This window comes from Schistocerca gregaria, chromosome 2 (genome assembly GCF_023897955.1).
Source record: "Schistocerca gregaria isolate iqSchGreg1 chromosome 2, iqSchGreg1.2, whole genome shotgun sequence".
NCBI lineage: Eukaryota > Metazoa > Arthropoda > Insecta > Orthoptera > Acrididae > Schistocerca > Schistocerca gregaria.
The window spans coordinates 129,464,001-129,481,950 of NC_064921.1; positions in this window are offsets into that span (position 1 = coordinate 129,464,001).

Here is a 17,950-nt window from a genome sequence, read left to right on the forward strand (position 1 = left end):
GGTACTTGAGGGTGGGTGTGAGGTTAATAGGACGGCCATAAATGGTAAGATAGAAATCAAGGAGACGGAAGGAAGGGGTGGTTTTGCCTACGATGATTGCCTGGGTCTTGGAAGGATTGACCTTGAGCAACCACTGGTTACACCAAGAGGTGAACCGGTCCAGATGGGATTTGGAGAAGGTGTTGGGAGCGTTGCAGGGTGGGGGCAAGGGCAAGGAAGGCGGTGTCATCGGCGTACTGGAGAAGGTGAAGGGGGGGTGCAGGTGGAGGCATGTCCGCCGTATAAAGAAGGTAAAGAAGAGGGGAAAGGACGGAACCTTGGGGCACACCGGCAGAGGGGTAGAAGGTGTAGGAATCAGTGTTGTGGATAGTGACATAGGAAGGGCGGTGGGAAATGAAGGAGGCGATCAGACGGACGTAGTTAATAGGAAGAGCGAAGGTTTGGAGCTTGAAGATGAGACCAGAATGCCACACACGGTCATAGGCGCGTTCAAGGTCAAGGGAGAGGAATATGGCGGAGCGACGGGAGTTGAGTTGTTCAGAGAGGAGGTGAGTGAGGTGAAGGAGAAGGTCATCGGCAGAGAAGGATGGTCGAAAGTCACATTGGGTGGAGGGAAGGAAGCGGTGCCGGTGGAGATGCTGGTGGATGCGGCGGGTTAGAATGGATTCCAGGACCTTGCTGAAGACCGAGGTAAGGCTTATAGGACGGTAGGAGGAGACAGCGGAAGGTGGTTTATCGGGTTTGAGGAACATCAGGATCCGGGAGGTTTTCCACAGGTCGGGGTAGAAGCCGGTGGACAAGACCACATTGTACAGCCTGGCCAGGGTGGAGAGGAAGGGGGTGGGAGCTTCACGGAGGTGACGGTAAGTAACACGGTCGTGACCAGGAGCAGTGTTGCGTTTGGTGCGGAGTATATCGATGATGTCTTGAGTAGTTATAGGGTTATTGAGTTCAGTGTGTGTAATGTTGTCCAAGTACTGGAAGCCAGGAGCTAGTGGAGGGATAGAGGTGTCAGTTCGATCGCGGACATCGGGGAAGAGGGAATAATCGAACTGGGGATCGTCAGGGATGGTAAAGACATCGGTGAGGTAGGAGCCAAAATGGTTGGCCTTACTAAGGTTGTCAGGAAAGGGATTGTCATTATGAAGGAGAGGATAGTAAGGGGGGGGGGGTTTGATCCAGTAAGGCGGCGGAAGGCTGACCAGTATTTGGACGAGTTAATAGGTAGGGTAGCATTAAGACGGGTGCATGTCTGTCGCCAGTCCCGGCGTTTCTTAGCCGCGAGCAAGTTCCGGATGTGTCTCTGGAGTTGCCGGTGGCGTTGTAGTGTGTCCCGGTCACGCGTGTGGAGGAAGGCACGGTAGAGACGACGGGATTCTCGAAGGAGGATGACGGCCTGTGGGGGTAAAGTGGGACGGTGCGGGTGGAGGGCGACGGTAGGGATGTGGGCCTCCACGGCCTCAGACAAGGTCTGCTGGAGAAAGGATGCGGTATGGGTTATGTCATGTGGGCGGTGGTAGGTGAGGGGGTGGCTATCGACTCGGGTAGTAAGGGTATCCCGGTATGCATTCCAGTCGGCACGGGAGTAATCATGGACATACTTGGGGGGAGGGTCAAGGCGAGGATCGGGACGGGGGCGACGACCGTCTGATATGGTAAGGACAGGGAGATGGTCACTGCCAATAGGGTCGAGGACGTCCACCGCTATGCGGCCAAGGAGGTTGGGGGAGGCTAGGACGACATCGGGTGTGGTATTGGATTCAGGGCGGGTGTGTTGGGGAAGAGGAAGGACATCTCCTTGGATGGTGGCGAGGAACCGATGCCACCGCCGTAACTGGGTGGCGGAGCGACTATGGATATTGAGATCTGCGGCAATCACGTAGGAGGAGAAGGTACGGTCGATGTGGGAAAGGAAGTCAAAAGGAATAGGGGCAGAGGGGCGGACATAGATGGTGGCGCAGGTAACGGTGAGGCCGGGGAAGAATAGACTAAGGATCAGGTGTTCCGTGGGGTTGGGAAGGAGGGGTTGGAGCCGAACAGGGATCTGGCGATGGTGGCCAATGGCAACTCCGCCACGCGCTATCGGGAGGGGGTTGTCAGAGCGGTGAAGGAGGTAGGGCGAAGTATGGACAGTATGGTGGGGCTGGAGAAATGTTTCGTTTAGGAGGAAGGCATCCACGCGGTGGGTGGTGAGGGTATGCATAAGGAGATTCTTGTTGACAGGAAGTGAACGGATGTTGTTAAACAGGATACGTTGCTGTCGCGCCATAGTGGGAATTTAGACGAGGGTGTCGAGACGGGAGAAGGTAAAATGGGCCTTGTTATGGGAGTAGGTGGCGTAAGTGTTGAGCTGGAAGACGGAACGGGCGGCAAGGGATATCTGCTGGAGGGTGTGGGGGCGCTGAAAGGGGTGGATGTTCTGAAGGACAACGGTTACAAAGCGGATGATGTCCTCAGCTGTGGGGGGGGGGGGGGACGGAGGGAATTGCCGGGAGGGGTGGGGGCATCCAAGGGGCGGACAGGGACAGTGAGTTCAGGAGCGGAGGGAGGGGGTCGGGCATTGCACTTTTGGGAGTAGGTTGGGTGTTGGAGGTTACAGGTGTTACAGGAGGGGGGGGACTGAAGGTTGGGGCACTGTCGGAGGAAGTGTGCTTCTTTGCAGTGCGGGCAGACGGGGGCCTCGCGGCACTCAGAAGTAGGATGTGCATTATAGCGCAAGCACCTCTGGCAGCGGATGGACTGTGGAAGGGAGCGGGAGGGGTCGACCTTATAACGGCGGTTGAAAAGGAGGGCACCCTCCTTGAGGAGGAGGTCTATGGAGGGAGCATGCTCGGAGAACACCCGCATGAGGCGGGTGGGGCCGGCTGGATTGTGAATCCGGCGGACAGCTCGAACCTCTAGATAGGGATGGGCCTTCAGCTCCGCCAACACCTCCTCCTCCGTGATCATCGGGCTAAGCCGAGTGATCACGGCAGTGAGGGTCGGTGGGCGACGGGGCGGCTGGGGTTGTCGGGATGAGGAGGGGGGGGGAGCAGGGGCAAGGGAGGCATGGGGACCAAACCGGGTGAGGGGAATGCGGGAGAGGATGTCGGAGTGGAGGGTGGGGCTGGGGGAAACCGGCGGCGGCGGCGGGAAACGGCGTCGGCGTCGGCGGCGAGCAGCGGCAGCGGCGGCAGGAACCAGATGCGGCGCCGGCGGCGGCGGCGGCGGCGGCGGCGTCGGCGGCGGTCGGCAACAGCAGCAGCGGCAGGAACCGGATACGATGGCGGCAACCGGCGTAGGCGGGAGACCGGCGGCGGCGGCGGCGGCGGCGGTGGGAACCGGCGGCGGCGGCAGCGGCGGCTGGGACCAACGGCGGCAAAGGCTCGGGACAAAGGCAGCTGCAGCGATCACTGAAACTCCTAGCACTTCGATATTAACGACAATAATATCGAAGGGCGCAACCCTCTCGAGTTACGCCGAAGATGTACCGTTCACACTTTGTCATCTATTTTATGCTCGGAAGGTTTGCATGAGGTGTTGGTTGCAGGCAACAGATCACAGTTTACGGTTCAGGACTTCGTACAGTTTTGTACAGACAATGGCATCACTGCCCTCACCAATGCTCCGTTTCATCCTCGGTCTTCCAAACTTTACAGAAACTCTGCTGTTACTCAGTACTGATGCTTTCAAAGTCTGCGAACGCGGTGCACCGATCAGTGTTGGGAGGCTGGTTAAGTCAGCGTTGACAGGGGGCGCTGAACTCTGTCTTCGTGGGGGTGTGGCGCTGCCCGCTTTCTTCATTGGCGCGCGGGTTAGCGCCTTCTTGATGCAGTTTCGCAGCGCTGCGGTGTGCAGTCGATGCTTAGGAGTGCACATTCCTCCTCCCCCCCCCCCCCCTTCCAAAATGCCGCATCGTTGTCGTATAGGGAGCCCTTTTACGACAATTGGGAGTTGGGCGGAGGGGGGGGGGGGGTAGGGTGAGGCAGGAAGCTGGGTGACGGAGGAGCCGAGAGCCGCAATTGAGGCCGACGCGGAGGCCCTGGTGGCGCACCGACCTATGACCTGCGCTCGAGGGGAACACGGTCAGATAACCACAAAAGCGCCCACCCTCTTCCTGAGTCGGTCCGACGGAAAACGGAGAGGGTGGCGATGATGACGGCGGCGGCGGCGGCGACGATGTCGACGACGCAAGATACCAGTAATATGCGAATCTCGGGACGGAAAATCTGCGGAAGAAACTCGCAATGGACAAGCATGAATCTGGTTATGAAGGCGGTGCGGTAACCCAGCAGGTCCTTGAAATAAATACATCCGAGCTCCCAAATTTCGAAGAATCGTTCTTCTCTCACAGTGACTGGTGCGGCCAAAAACTCTGAAAAGCGATACTTCGGAACATGGGAGTTGCCGGGCGCCGTGGTGGATGCAGCAACTCGAACAGTGTGCAGTGGCGCTAACGATGTAGAAGCTCCGCCAGCGACGCCCCGTAGCGGTGCTGGGGGCGGTACGTTCAGAGGAAGGGCAGCTGCGCTAACTCCCGCGTGTGGGAGGCACGTAGTTTGTTCATCTGTTGCTCGAATGCACGCGCAGACCGGGGATGAAACGGAGCACTGGTAGGGGTAGTGATACCACTGTCTGTACAAAATTGTCAAAGCCCTGAGCCGTAAACTGTGATACGATGCCTGTACCCAACACCTCATGCAAACCTTCCGAGCACAAAATTAGATGGCAAAGCGTGAACGGTACTACGCGACCTAATCCATCGTGGGACTGCAACTGCATATTTGCTAAGATAGTTCACAACAACAAGCCAACAAGTGTTGGATCAGATCAGTTCACTAACTTATCTACAAAGGTAGATGATGATCTGAATGACACGAAACCTGTAGCCTTCACTGACACTGAAGAGTATGAACAAATTAGAAAATTCGAATAGAATCAAAATCAAATCAACACACAGTACAAAAGAGAAATGCGGGAAGTGCAAGATCAGTTGGCTCAAGTAATACAAGAATTACGTATTTCAGAGGGCACTCGCGCTCCAGTGCGTGAAGAGGGACATAGAAATTTAGAACAACCACAAAATAATAACACAGGAAACTTCGGAAATTATGAAAGAAATTGGCAAGGTACACCGAATTTTGAGATGGAACCGCCGACACGACGTAACAATGACCGGTATGCTACCCGTCGACACGATGATTTTGACTATAAGCTGTTCATTACTACACGTAAATTCAAAACATTTAAGAATTCTGGCAACGACATTCATTCACCAGCGTGGCTCCATCAATTCTCTCATTGTTTTCCTCCCAACTGGTCATTAGAGCACAGATTAGAATTTATTTGTGGCTACTTGGAGAATGAACCAGCTGTATGAACGCGATCGGTCATTCACGATTGTCACAGTGAAGGAGAATTTTATCATGCCCTCCTCTCAGTATATTGGTCTCAAGCCACACAAGACCGAGTAAAACGTAGCATCATAATGATGAACCATTTCGAACAATCTGAGTTTTCCAGTCTTGTGAAATATTTTGAAGACATGTTGCACAAGAATCAGTACCCGTCAAACCCATACAGCCCCTCAGAACTCATCCGCATTTGCTTAATTAAATTACCTGAACATTTACGACATATTATTTTAGCAGGATGATGCAAAGACGACACTGAAGCTTTTCAGGGACTCTTACAAGAACTGGAAATTGACACTGACAATCGCGCAACGCGAAAACAGGAACACAACAATTACAGGTCACATCCGTCGCAATTCCGGGATGAAAGAAATTATAACTGGACACGACAAGGCTATTCTCACAACACAAATCGTGACCAAAACTAACACCACCCGTATGTTAACAGTTGGCAGAGTAGTAATAATTACAGAGAAAGATCGCATCTCCGTAATAATGAATATGACAGAGAAAACCATAGGAACAGACAATATGGGAACCAAAATAATTACTATCAAGGGAGACAGACTAACTTTAGACCCAACGGTCCACCACGCACTTGCGATTCAGGGAGAAATTCTCCACCACATGACCGACAAACAAGAAACTATGTAAACTACCGACAAAACGACAGACCTGAATTCCATCAGAACTGGCGAACTTCAAACAGGGCAGGGCTCTTCCGGCAAGCTGAATTTGTAGAAGTTAGGTCTCCTAATCCCAATAACGGCGCGCGCCAACAAAGAGACAGACAATGACTCACACCGCAGGCAGCCGCGTGCGCCGGCTGGCTCAGACAAAAATAACATAGACGCTAACCTTGAGAAAAATTCCAGTATTCTTTACCGACGTATATCGCATGATAATTGCGTTCAGGTTAACTCTGAGCACTAGGAAGAGTAAAGGATTGTACTACATTTCATATGTAAAATCGTTTATTGAAAGATAATCTGCTTTTTAACTTTGTCTTTGCCACATAACTTTTCTCTTTACATTACTAATATGCTTTGTCAGACTTAGAATCTGTTAACATGCAACAATGTTAGAAGTTAAATATCCAGGCAAGAACCAAGAGAACGTATTTAAACAGAAATTACGAATGCATTGTTATTGTGAACAGACGACACAGTGTTATTCTGTTTATACATTCTCGCTTGTTAGTTGCACGATTACGTAACGACTATAAGGCTCACATACTTAGAACATTTACCAGTACTGCGAATGAGATTTTAATGCAATATTTTGGTTTACTTGAAAATACATTCTGGATTTAAAGTAGTTTCTGTGAGATACCAGATGACACAGTGGTTAGTTTATGTGACAGCTACACGATTTTATCACGACGCTACTAATGAGTGACAATTTACAATGTTGGTTTTGCGGTGTTTCTGTTTTATATCTGCACTGTTTTTCTGAATTCTCCTGGAAAGGAAAACATGTGCTAGTAGTAACTTTTGTGGTATAGGAACAACGAGACAGCCTTTTCCGTAGCACAACAATACGTTACAGCACAGTACTTTCTTCATCACGGCAATAAGCGTAATAACTAAGATATTTATACGCAAAGCATTTCACTTTTGTTTATCATGAGGTAAGTACATTGACTTCTGCAGAACTTAGCTTCCGGAGGACGATAACTATGACACTTCCACAGAATTATCTTACAGGAAGACGCACATTTAGCGCTACAGGACACACATTTGAGTGATTAATTTTGTACTTGAACCATTTATTTTTCAAGATTTTTGAATTACGTAGAAAGTTTTCTGTGATACATTTCACTCCATTCCTGTAATCTGTAACACCTGAGGGTATAATTACATTAATCCTCAGGGGGGTACACGCTTACTTTGTGTACCATGTGTTTGGCAAGCACAAGGAGCCCTACTTAATATAGTATTTGCTTGTTCAACTTTACACAGCTATCTGATCATTTAACTGAGAGAGACAAACATTTATTTTACTACGACAGTGACACATGTTTATGCAATTATACATCTGGATAACTTCACACTTATGAAATTGTATATTTTCTGTACTTTGTGAAATGTCCACATTTTTTCGGATCCATTGTGATACTATGAGAGCTTTCAATGATTTATTTGGTATGGGATCATGATTTTTAAAGTACCTTTGAGGAAGATGACACCTTTGAAATGAGCTGAGAATTTTTTTAGGTTTTGAAATTATTGGAGGAAGCTATGACGATTTTGAGATTTGGCTTCTATTTTATGATGCAATGATGACGATGTGTATTACGCTGTTGTGGTATGTTTATGATCAATAAGCTGATGATATATGAGGAATTTGATTATGCTACGTATTTATTATGATGAAATATTGAAGAAGTGTCGACGAATAAAGCAAGGAATAATGAGTAGTGGTTAGGGGCTCTGACTTGTGAAAAAGGATATTGGAAACCAAGAATCGTACATTAAGAGTTATGAAATGTGTGTAAATGCGTGAATGTATTACAATGACGACGAATATTTTTTGGACACTGTTATATCAATAGGATTTTGTTTCTACAGATAAATAACACAAATTCTTGACCTGTGAAATTTTTTATATGAGACTGTCACTGTAGTGGAAACTGGTGACGTAAATATTTCGGTAAGACAGTTAAGTGACCACCTGTACATAATGCGTCGTAGGCAACCAGCTGCGCAACAGCATCTGACAAAAGAAAGCCATTAGGTAAAAAAAAAGAAAGGCAATTATCCTCGCTATTGACATTCCTTTGTAGAAAGCATCGCAAAAAAGACACGCTCATTACTTGGAAAGATACTTTCTTACATCTGCACACCTGATAATGACTAGCGTCTTTCTACGAGAGTTGAGAGAATTTGTACTAACTTATGAAATCTCACATGACTATTGAATGATATTTGTAGTTGCTTATTTCATTTGATATCTGGTTTCCAGCTGTGTTGCAGCATTGGTTTTATAAAATAAAATTAAATGCATTTGCTAATGTGAACACTTTCTGTCAACAGTTCTATTAAATAATCATTTTATGATCCACGTTCTTCAAAAAAGGAGCACTTGGAAAGGAAAGAACAATAAGAAGGGATTAATAACAGTTACTGCATACTTAATTTTCTTTTCATCTACTTGGTAATATCTTTTTTAGAATTAGTTTTGTGGTGCACCACTTTAATTACTGATATTAATATGTGAATAGACATTTGCCTTTTCTACATTGTTGTCTTTACTGTAATATTTTTCTGCTTGACCTTTGTCATGTTTAGATATTAGTTATTGCATTTGCTGATGCTTTTTGCCAGGCATAGTGTTACTGAATTTCACTTTGTGTTACTCTGTTAAGCCAGTTTTACTACTGATTTATTTTTCTTGTTGCTGTTCATTGCTTCATATTAGTTGTAATGTTGCATTTGCTTTGCTAAGTCCTATATAGCTGCCTGTTTTTACCAATTTTTTTGTCATTGCTGTTTGTGTTAATTGTTTTGTGTTGCTGCAATGCATCGTCCCTTAGTTTAGCATCTGAGCTCAGTAGGTTTAAGTTAGCTTAAGAAGGAGTAGACTATATAAGAAACTAACAATGATGAATTGGAAGAAAAGCATTGAGAAGCTATAAGAAAATGATTTGGTCAAAAAAGTAGTGTACAGTGGAGAAAAACTATTTTTGAAAGAGGATGTGAACAGAATACAGAAAGCATGCTTGAATAGGATATTTTTTTTGGCTGGAGCAAATGTTGAAATAAGAGGGACGATCTATGGAATGAAGTTTTGGTTTGGACTGCAGTACCAAATGTTACCCTGAAAACAAACCCTGTCCTTTCCTTTTGTGTTATCCCACTATGTGTTTGTGTACACTTGTGTATTTATTTTCTTCCTGTCTCTGTGTACTGTTTCATAGAATTTTTTCTCTTCTAATACTAAGCTACATTCACTATGATGAGGAATACTGTTATGCACAAATATAATTTGCATTAATAACATGTTATTTACTTCATAAAGATGTTTACAGATTATTTATTCTGTTTTGTTCTAATGCTCATATGTGAAGTTGAGGTTTCAAAAGTTATTATGATCTTTTATGTATGTATTTGTGTCATAATTTTGGTAACACTGATGTATTTGTTATTTCGATTCTTTTGTAAAGCCTGTATTACTGCAAATGTTGTCTGTACTGTTATGTTCTTTAATGATATATTTGTACCTTTGTTATTGTATTCTGATGTTATAAAATTGTAATTGACACTAGTTCAAATTAAGTAACTTGTAAGTTACATTTCACTGCACACGTTTCTGTTGGTCGTAGTATATGGACAATATGTGAGAAGTAGGAACTGATATTGTTTGCACATGTGTTAATAATTCAGCAAGGGACTGGTTAACAGCATTGTTGGTTCTAAGGACAATTCCAAAAACTTTGTGCGTGCATAAGTGGTAGTTGATGGACTTGCTATATTCTCTGCAAGACTCTTCGATGGTGATTGTGCACCTGCACAGTCGCAACAGATGGTTGCTGGCTATCTCTACAAGGACTGAAGTGGGTCTACACCTTTGATGACTTACCAATACCATTATTTCTACAAGGACTGCAGTGGGTCTGCAACTCTGGTGGCCCACCAATACCGTAATCTGTACCAGGACTACAATGGGTCTACTCTGTTTTGACCTACCTACCAATATTCTTCAAAACTTCGACTGACTCTGCTGTGGGTTTGCTCTGTTGTGGCCCATTACCTGTCTGCATGTCAAGAGTCAGCACTGTCTTTCCGTTGGAAGGACAACACTACTTCTTCAAGACTGCTTAGAAATCCACTACTTCTGAGTCTATTTTCCTTTATTGCTCAGTCTTTGAGAAAAACACTGCTATTTTACTGTGATGAACGATCAGGATTGTCTTTATGGACTGTGAGAAAATTATAGCTTCTGACCAACATTGTATCAATAAGTGTGTGTATTTGATTTCTTTGTTACTGTAATTACGAAAATAAATTTCAAATCTGTATTGGCCACTGCCCAAAACAATTTGTAAATTTTTTGTGGGGAGCATGGGGGCTATGTAAGTAGGCTGTTTAGGTTTTTTTATTGGTAACGCCGCCGCCACGTAGCGCTCTGAGGAAGAACCGTGCCAGATACATGTACGTTCAACAACACTGCCACACACAGAACAATTACACTTGTGCTTTGTTGTTTCGTAGCTTTTATAGTTGCAGGGGACTTAATTAATAAATTGTGTTAACGGAAATAAGCTTTCATTATTTATTGTTATTTTGTAAGTAGGCTGTTTATGTTTTTTTATTGGTAAGGCCACATAGCGTTCTGTATGAAAACTCACTGGCTGTGCCGTGTGCAGTCTGTGGCTGGTTTGCATTGTTGTCTGCCATTGTAGTGTTGGGCAGCGGCAGCTGGATGCTAACAGCGTTTAGCGTTGCGCAGTAGGAGGTGAGCCGCCAGCAGTGGTGGACGTGGGGAGAGAGATGGCGTAGTTTTGAAATTTGTAAGAAATGATGTCATGAACTGATATATATATATATATATATATATATATATATATATATATATATATATATATATATATATATATATATAATGACTATTAAGGTAAATACATTGTTTGTTCTCTATTAAAATCTTTCATTTGCTAACTGTGCCTATCAGTAGAGTGACTTCCGTAGTTTTAATCTTTTATTTAGCTGGCAGTAGTGGCGCTCGCTGTATTGCAGTAGTTCAAGTAACGAAGATTTTTGGTAAGGTAAGTGATTTGTGAAAGGTATAGGTTAATGTTAGTCAGGGCCATTCTTTTGTAGGGATTATTGAAAGTCAGATTGCGTTGCGCTAAAAATATTATGTGTCAGTTTAAGCACAGTCTTGTATAATTTTTCTAAGGGGACATTTCACTGTTAAGGGTCCTATATTACTCCAGCTGCACACGCCTCACACCACTGCAGAGCCCCTACCAGCTTGAACAGTCCTCTGCTGTCACGCAGGGTGCATGGATTCATGAGGTTGTCTCCAAATCCGTACATGTCTATGAGCTCGTGCAAGGAGGCTGTTTAGGTTTTCTTATTGGTAACACCACTTAGCGCTCGGTATGAAAAATCACTGGCTGTGCTGTGCGCAGTCTGTGTTTAGTTTGCATTGTTGTCTGCCATTGTAGTGTTGAGCAGCGGCAGCTGGATGCTAACAGCGCGTAGCGTTGCACAGTTGGAGGTGAGCCGCCAGCAGTGATGGACGTGGGGAGAAAGATGGCGGAGTTTTGAAATTTGTAAGAATTGGTGTCATGAACTGCTATATTTATTATTACTAGTGAGGTAAACACATTGTTTGTTCTCTATTAAAATCTTTCATTTGCTAACTATGCCTATCAGTAGTTAGTGCCTTCAGTAGTTTGAATCTTTTATTTAGCTGGCAGTAGTGGCGCTCGCTGTATTGCAGTAGCATGAGCAACGAAGATTTTTGTGAGGTAAGTGATTTGTGAAACGTATAGGTTAATGCTAGTCAGGGCCATTCTTTCGTAGGGATTTTTGGAAGTCAGATTGCGTTGCGCTAAAGATATTGTGTGTCAGTTTAAGCTCAGTCGTGTATAAATTTTTCAAAGGGGACGTTTCACTCGATACAATCTGAAACGGGACTCGTGCGATCAGGCAACATGTTTCCAGTCAACAACAGTTCACTGTTGGTGTATACAGGCGCAGGAGAGGCGCAAAGCTTTGTGTCGTGCTGTTACCAACGATAAACGATTTTACCTACAGCTTCGAAAGCCCACATCTATGATGTTTCGTTGAATGGTTTCTGATGCCCACCATTGAAATCTGAGGCAATTTACGGAAGGGCTGCACTTCTGTCACGTTGAAAGATTCTCTTCAGTCGTCGTTCATCCTGTTCTTGTAGGGTCTTTTTCCAGCTTCAGCCATGTCGGAGATTTGATGTTTTACCGGATTCCTGATATTCTCGGTACACTCGTGAAAGAGTCGTATGGGAAAATTCCCAGTTCACTGGTGTGTTACATCGCTCGTGCGCCGTCTTCAGCACCACGTTCAAACCCACTTAAATCTTGATAACCCGCCATTGCCGCAGATGTAACCGATCCATCAACTGCGAAAGACGCTTGTTGTCTTATATAGGCGTGGCCGACCGTAGCGCCGTATTCTTCCTCTTTACAGACCTCTGTATTTGAGTACGCGTGCCAATACTAGTTTGTTTGGCATTTCAGTGTTTAAACACAGGGACAATTTTATTATGAAACTTAGCGACATATGGACAGAAGCTCTGCTGAATCGCAAAACTGATTTTTATCTTTGACGAGACGACAACTGGTAGTTAAATTTTATGTTTCACAAGGATGATCTTTGTTTATCAGGTATAACTCTGGTCACGCCCGCTTTTTCTGCAGTACATATGTCGCTCTTAGAAGTCCGACTCATCAGTCGTCAACATCAACGGAGAAGCAACGCCTCCGAAGATGTCCAGCGCCGTTCCGGACGAAACGTTAGGAAGAGAAAGAATTTCATGGACCACGACCTTCTAGTCTTCAAGTTGTCGTCTTCCTCTAGTGTCGCTTTTTCATTGGTTTTTGCTGTCGTGTTTCACAGGAAGTATGTTTTTTAACCCATGTTGACTGTGTGTCAATAGACAGTTTTCATCGACGTAATTCATGTTTTTTGAGCACAATATATGTTCCAAAATCCTGCTGCTGTAATTTAGTAAATTACTCCTACTACCTTTCTTGAATATTAGCATGTCCTGTGCAACTTTTCAGTCTTTGGGTACGGATCTTTCGTCGTGCGAACTGTTATTTATTATTGTTAAGTATGGAGCTAAAGCATCAGCATACTTCGAAAGTAGCCTAATTGGTATAAAGTCTGGACCAGAAGACTTGTTTTTATTAAGTGATTTAAGTTGCTTCACTACTCCGAGGATATTTGCTTCTACGTTACTTATGTTGCCAGCTGTTCTCGATTCGAGTTCTTGAATATTTACTTCGTCTTCTTTTGTGAAGGCATTTCGGAAGCCTACGTTTAGTAATTCTGCTTTGGCAGCACTGTCTTCGATAGTATTTCCATTGCTATCGCTCAGAGAAGGCGTTGATTGGTTCTTGTCGCTAACACACTTCACATACGACCAGAATCTCTTTGCATTTTCTGCCAGGTTTCGAGAGAAACTTTCGTTGTGGGAACTGTTATAAGCATCTCGCATTGAAGTCCGCGCTAAATTTCGAGCTTCTGTAAAAGATCGGCAATCTTGGGGATTTGGCGTCTGTTTAAATTTGTCATGTGTCATTCGTTGTTACTGCAACAGTGTTTTATCAGTTTTGTGTAACATCGATGATCAGCTCCGTCGTTTGTTAATTTATTTGGTATAAATCTCTCAATTGCTTCCGACGCTACGGTCGCAGGTTCGAATCCTGCCTCGGGCATGGATGTGTGTGATGTACTAAGGTTAGATAGGTTTAATTACTTCTTAGTTCTAGGCGACTGATGACCTCAGAAGTGAAGTCGCATAGTGCTCAGAGCCAATTGCTTCCGATACTATTTCTTTCAATTAAAGCCACATTTAGTCTACACTTATATTATTAATTTGGAATGAGTGGAGATTATCTCTCAGAAAGGCGTCGAGTGAATTTTTAAGTAATTTTTTGAATAGGTATATTTTTCGCTTATTTTGGGAGGTTTTGGGGATTACAATATTCAATCTAGTTACGACAACCCTGTGTTCACTAATCCCTGTGTCGGTTTGGATGCTCGTTATTAACTCACGTATATTTGTTGCTAAAAGGTCAAGTTTGTTTTCACAACCGTTTACTATTCGCGTGTGCTCATGAACTAACGGCTCGAAATAATTTTCAGAGAATGCGTTTAGCATAATTTCGGAAGATAATTTATGCGTACCTCCGAAATTACGCATTATTTTCGCCAACATTTCGGGGGTAAATTAAACTCACCACCAACTATTATCGTACGAGTCGGGTACGTGTTTGAAATCAAACTCAAGTTTTCGTTGAACCTTTCAGCAACTGTATCATCTGCATTGCGATCCTATTATTATTTTATTCCGGTTGCCAACAATGACCTGTGCCCATAATAACTCACATGAAGTATCTACTTCAATTTCGTGACAAGATAAACTACTTCTGACAGCAACAAAAACGCCACCACCAACCGTGTTTAGCCTATCCTTCCGGAACACCGGAAAAATTTCGGCTGAGCTTATATCCGGCTTTAGCCAGATTTCAGTGCCTATAACGATTAGAGTATGAGTGCTTTCTATTAGCGCTTGGAGCTCTGGTACTTTCCCATCACAACTACGACACAATTTACAACTGTTATACCGATGTACGTTCTGTTTCTTCTTTTTATCCTAGGAACAATGTTGCTAAGTTATGTGGAGAATTTCAGGACTTGTTTTCAGATCGCTATCCCTCATGTTCTTCGAGAGCAGGTGGTTCAGGAAATGATTGCTTTGCAAGGCCAGGCAGCTACTACTGCCCATGAGGGTCCTCTCTTATCACGCCAAGGAAACCGTCCTCCAGACTCCGGTTGTGAGTCGATTTTTAATAAACTGTAAATCTTAAAACAGTCATTGATACATACTCCTTGCCACGCCCGGAAGAAGTGATGGATAAGTCGTGTGCCAACTGTTACTTTTCCAAAACTGATTTATCCGACGCTTACTTGTAACTCCCTCTAAACGAGCAATTACAAGACGTCATCAGCACTTATCTACATCTACATCTACATGACTACCCTGCAATTCACATTTAAGTGCTTGGCAGAGGGTTCATCGAACCACAATCACACTATCTCTCTACTATTCCACTCCCGAACAGCGCGCGGGAAAAACGAACACCTAAACTTTTCTGTTCGAGCTCTGATTTCTCTTATTTTATTTTAATGATCATTCCTACCTATGTAGGTTGGGCTCAACAAAATATTTTCGCATTCGGAAGAGAAAGTTGGGGACTGAAATTTCGTAAAAAGGTCTCGCCGCGACGAAAAACGTCTTTGTTGTAATGACTTCCATCCCAATTCGCGTATCATATCTGCCACACTCTCTCCCCTATTACGTGATAATACAAAACGAGCTGCCCTTTTTTGCGCCCTTTCGATGTCCTCCGTCAATCCCACCTGGTAAGGATCCCACACCGCGCAGCAATATTCTAACAGAGGACGAACGAGTGTAGTGTAAGCTGTCTCTTTAGTGGACTTGTTGCATCTTCTAAGTGTCCTTGCTAATGAAACGCAACCTTTGGCTCGCCTTCCCCACAATATTATCTATGTGGTCCTTCCAACTTAAGTTGTTCGTAATTTTAACACCCAGGTACTTAGTTGAATTGACAGCCTTGAGAATTGTACTATTTATCTAGTAATCGAATTCCAAAGGATTTCTTTTGGAACTCATGTGGATCATCTCACACTTTCCGTTATTTAGCGTCAACTGCCACATGACACACCATACAGCAATCTTTTCTAAAGATCGAACAATCTGGGTCTCTTCAAATCTTTTAGGTTGACATTTGACAATGTTTCCGCACAAGCCATATTCAAGAGTTTTCTGGAGATGCAGAAAGGAAAAGTTACTTTTTGCTCTAATTATTTAGATGACATTCTTGGCTCAAATTGCACTCCTGGAGAATACATTGGCCATTTTTGCACTAAGTTTCAAGTGTTATGCCCATCTAGTCTGAAGCGTAACAAAGACAAATGTATGCTCTTTCGGGCAGTGCTTTTATACTTCCGGGCATGTCATTAATAGGCTGAGTGTCCACACATTGCAACCACATTTGCTTGTTATCCGTGACCTTTCACCGTCATTTAATGAGCGGGAAGCGGAGTCGGTGCCAGAGATGGTCACTTTTTACATCTGATTAATTTCTAATGCCCTTTGATTTTGGCTCCTTTACATCGCTTGCACAGTCTGAATGTTCTTTTGTTTGTTTGCTTTCCAAAAGTTGAAAGGCTCTATGCTTTTTGATCGATCCCTTGGTCATTTTAATCCAGCCAAACCTGTGATCGTGGCTGTTCATACTTCCCCTTTTGGCATCGGTGCAGTTGTGTCCCATAAATTTGGTTCTGGTAACAGCCCCATTGCCTTTGCTTCGAAGTTATCGAACAAAGCTCGGTTTAATTATTCTCAAATAGGGAAGGAGGCTACCGCTGTGGCCTATGCTGTCACTTTCACCAATATCTGTTTGGCAATAAATTTTACTTGGAGACTGACCATAAAACTGTTAAGTGTGTGTGTAGCCCTTCTCAGTCAGTTTTAACTCGCACAGTGCAGAAGCTTGAATGATGAGCTCTTCTCTTGTCAAATTACTAAAATCAGATTGTATATCAACCTACTTCTCACCTCCCTCTTGGTCCAATAACATTCGACGAGTCCTTTTCTTCTTGTTGCGACACTGATGCACGAGACACAGATGTTTTGCTTACCTTTAATCATAATCATCGGAAAATTACCAAGGCCGCAGCAGCAAATCCTGATTTACAGATTCCAATAGATCTGCACTCGTTGTTCACGTTCAGATAGAAAGATTCGTGTGTCTGTTGCTCGCCGATAATGTGCCATTGAAATCCACCAAGGTATGTTTCGCTTCGCATCGATAATGACCAGTCACGTATTGTGGTTCACAGGTTGTCCAGCCTGGAGTGTTTCGTTCGTACCAAACAGTTGGCGTGACGTCATTGCAATGGATGCACAGTTGACTTCTTAGTGGCAAGCCTGTGGTGAACATCAGTCGGCTACATCTCTGCAGTTCCTTACATCGCCAAAACCTCACGTACATTGGCAACTTTTCCACTTGGATTTCGTAGGACCATTGTCATTGACGCTTGCAGCTAATTTCCCTTCGTGGCTGCTACGCTTTCTACTACGGCTCGTTCCACAATCCAGGCCATGTCGTAGATCTTTTGCCTAAAATTATTGTGACCGATAACGAGTTCAGTTTGTTGCGGCTGAGTTTGAACAGTATTGCTCTGCCTCCACCATCGAGTACATGATGTGTGCACCGTTCCACCCATAATCCAGCGGTGAAGTTGAATGCTTGTGTGAGAATTTGGGTAGCAGATGGACAGACGTCGTGCCTCCCACACATGGAATGGATCTCTGTTGCTGTTCTTGTCTTTCTACAACCCCCAGCCACGGGACAGACAATCGCCGGGGAAGTTGTTCCATGTACGCTGCCACCACACCTTCCTTCAGTAGCTGCGCCCTCCCCTTTGGGTGGCGCACAGCGCGCCAGTACACTCGAAGTATCACATCAACGAGCTTCTACAGATTGTATGGCGGACAGAGGCGCTGTACTTTTTCTTGGACGTTTTATCTTTCTCTAGCAGGGAGCGGGAGGACTTCTGTGACGCCACCAAACTCGTCCATGCGATTTGCGAGATCCTCTCACAGACTTCGTGCTTTCAGATTCCGCGCCTGTCCTGACGTGGCAGCCCTCGCTACATCTGGCTCCCGCACGCTCGACGTCGTCGGCGCTGTCTAGAAGATGATGGATTTAGATGACGTTTTGTGGTCGTCGCCGTCCCGACGGTCACCCT